The sequence below is a fragment of the Acinonyx jubatus genome, chromosome C2, assembly GCF_027475565.1.
Source record: "Acinonyx jubatus isolate Ajub_Pintada_27869175 chromosome C2, VMU_Ajub_asm_v1.0, whole genome shotgun sequence".
NCBI classification, from domain to species: Eukaryota; Metazoa; Chordata; class Mammalia; order Carnivora; family Felidae; genus Acinonyx; species Acinonyx jubatus.
Genome location: NC_069384.1, coordinates 85,578,796 through 85,582,062, shown reverse-complemented (window position 1 = coordinate 85,582,062; position 3,267 = coordinate 85,578,796). Strand labels below are relative to the sequence as shown.

At 35.3% G+C, this 3,267-nt stretch overlaps 1 pseudogene; it reads right to left on the bottom strand.

The window, feature by feature from the left end:
* Window positions 1–2,198: 2,198 nt before the first annotated feature.
* Window positions 2,199–2,356, bottom strand: LOC113600046 (uncharacterized; annotated as a pseudogene).
* Between the last annotated feature and the right edge of the window lie 911 nt (window positions 2,357–3,267).

Below are 3,267 nucleotides of genomic sequence, written 5' to 3'. Positions count from 1 at the left end.
TTTATAGATACTAAGAAGGTTGGAATATTTTCAACAGTTAAAATTGCTAAATACATATTTGAACTAATAGAAAAGAAATATTAGTGGCAAAATTCCTTTTACTAAACAGATGCCATTCATATTGCTATGAGCAGTTACTGAGTGCTAGCAATGTGTGAACCTCTAGGCAGAATGTTGTGTTAGACGAAGTTTCTACTTGGGAACTAAATTTGACAGACAGACAACATGCAAACACAGTACAAGCCTGGATTGTGCTCAATAGAAGGAGGAGTCACAAGACTCCAGTTTGCATGTAAGCTTCTCCCCAACTGGATATTAAATTTAATATTTTAAAGAAAAAAATGTTTGGGGATATGTTTTGCTTGAAATTGTGGGGGTTACCAGCCTGGGCCCAGGAGTCAGACAGATTTAAGTCCAATTCTGGCTCTTTTATTTACTACTTAGAAGAGGTCTTTAATGATGCTTAACCTCAAGTTTTCAAGGATGTAATGGGATAATAATAATAATATCTGCCTACGTGATAGTTAACTTTATGTGTGACTTGAGTAGACTAAGGGATGCACAGATAGCTGGTGATAATTTAAGAAGTAGATCTGTGAGGGTATGTCCAAGATGAGATTAGCATTTGAAACAGTAGACTGAGTAAAGCAGATTGTTCTCTCCAATGCAGGTGCGAGTTAGCCAATCCACTGGAGGCCTAAATAGAACAAAAAGGAGTAAGAAGGGCTAATTCACTCTGTCTTTTATTGATTTGGGATGTCCATATTCTTCTGCCCTCCAACAGTGGAACTCCTGGTTCTTGGGCCTGTGGACTCTGGGACTTATACTAGCAGCCACCTCTCCTCCTGATTCTCAGGACTCTTGCATTGTACTGAATTACACCATCAGCTTTCCTAGTTTTCCAGCTTGCAGACAGTTTATCATGGGACTTATTGGCCTCCATAACCACAAGAGCAAATTCTCATACTAAATCTCCTCTTGTATATCTAAATATGTCCCATTGGTTCTTTTTCTCTGGAGAACATTGAAAAATAGTCTCATAGACATATTACTGTGAAGATTAAATAACATTAAATACATAAAATTCCTGGCATAATAACACGTACATAGAAAGTGCTTAGTAATTATTACATACTAAAATTCTTTAGTCTAACCTCATCATTTTACAGATTGTGAAACCAAGGCACCAAAGATATTAAATGAAATTACCAGTGGTCTTACAGCTTGTTAGTAAAAGGTAGAGAACTACAAGCAAGATCTTCTGATTCCTCAATCTCTTTCCTGATGTTTGAATATAGTACATGGATGCAAACTGAGGAGGCATCATAACATAAGGTATCCATGGTGACAATTTTCTTATGAAATATAAACATTGTTTAATTTGTAGCCACTCTTGTCCATCCTCTCTGTTGGTTATGAACAGTAATAAGGAGAAAAGAACATGGAGAATTATGCAAAAAAAGAAAATTCCATGATCTGAAGAAAAAAATGATGAGATTAGTAAGACTGTTAGCTGCATAGACTTGTTCTTTTGTGCTATAAGTGTAGTATCAAGGCAGTAAGTATGTATTTGATTAAATGTAGTATCAAGGTGGTACATATATATTTAATATCAGTAATGAGCTTGCCATATGCAAAGTTTATGGCAAAAATGAGAGGGGGCAATTTGAGGATCAAAAGGAACATTCTTTGTCCATTAATTTTTTATTAGCTAGTGGAGATGCATGAAATTTTAAATATTTTTTTATTTTCTAACTTTTCTACTTTTTTTCAATATCAAAAATGATATTTCACATTTATTTACCATGAAGAGACTTCCAGATATTAGTGTTATGTAATATATTTTAGCAGTACTATTTTTATAGAAACAGGAGGAGCATTTCTTTGAAAGAATTCAGGTTCTAAAGCAGATGACATGAACAAAGCAAAGATCATTAATTACTAATGGAAGAGCTCATCATTAGGCTAGATCAGGTAGATTTTTTTTCTTAGTCAATGTAGTTAAAGTTTGTCAATTTTGTTGATTATCATTTCAAAGAACCTACTTTGGCTTCATTGATTTTCTCTATTATTTTTGTATTCAGGCTTTACTTCAAAGGATGTTTTCAAAATGCAAATATACTAATATGTTAATAAGGATTTGATCTAAAGCATTTTTCTAGTAAAAGGGACACATGACAGGTGGATGAGTTTGTGTAAGAAGTTGCCCCAAGGATGGAGATGATTAGCAAAGCATACTTTTAAAAAAATTTCCTGATTTTGCCAAAATTCATTTATTTATTTATTTTTTCAAAGTTTGCTGAACTGATAAGAACAGATACTACACTTAGTCTTGGCCAAAAGGCCAAGATGCAATAGACTTTCACATCTAGCCATGACTAAGATATTGGTTTTGTACTTGCCCTGACATATATATACAACCATAAAACTGGACAAAATAAATGAGGTAACTGTTTCCAGGAATAGATAAACAGGCAGTGCAAGACTATAATCCTTGAGAGAAGGGAAACACATGTGATGAGCTCTATGTTAACCCCAACTTTCTGCTCTGAGGCATTTTTCTGAATGAACCCAGACAGAAACTAGACATCTGCCTCTTATGAGACAGTGATCATAGTTTAGGGTTGCAGAAATGGTTGGAATTTGTGTAGCAGAGACTGGAAACAGAAAGCTGGGTTTGGGTGTACATGTGGGTTTTGCTCATGTTTTTAAATAAGGTCTGGTCTTGACTCCTCAAGGTAAGACAAAAGGGAGCAACACATCACAACTTATGCAAGGGGTTGAGAAGCAACTGATGTAAGAGAGGTCACAGAATACTAGGAGGTGGAGATCACCCCATTTAAATTGGAGAGAACTTACTGCCTACCTCAAATATCCAGTGGAAATCCATTAGGGTGCACGTTAGAAGAAAAACACACTCTAGAGTAAGTAAGTGCCATGCAGTAGGACTAGGAGTTAAATCCAAATAAACTCATCCTAACAAAGCATAACATAATAGAAATTATGCAAACCAAAGCAGATTAAGAAAAAAGATTATCAAAGATGTACAGAGACCTAGTAACTCATGGGACAATATCAAGTGATCTAACACATTGTAAAAGGAGCCTCAGTGGGAAAAGATATGGAGAATGGGCAAAAATATATTTTAAGAAAGAATGGCCCCACATTTTTTCCCCTACACATCAACCCAGGGATCCAGGAAATTCAGTGAATCCAAATAGGATAAAGACAAAGGAAGCCACACTAGGTACCTAATTGTTAAACTGC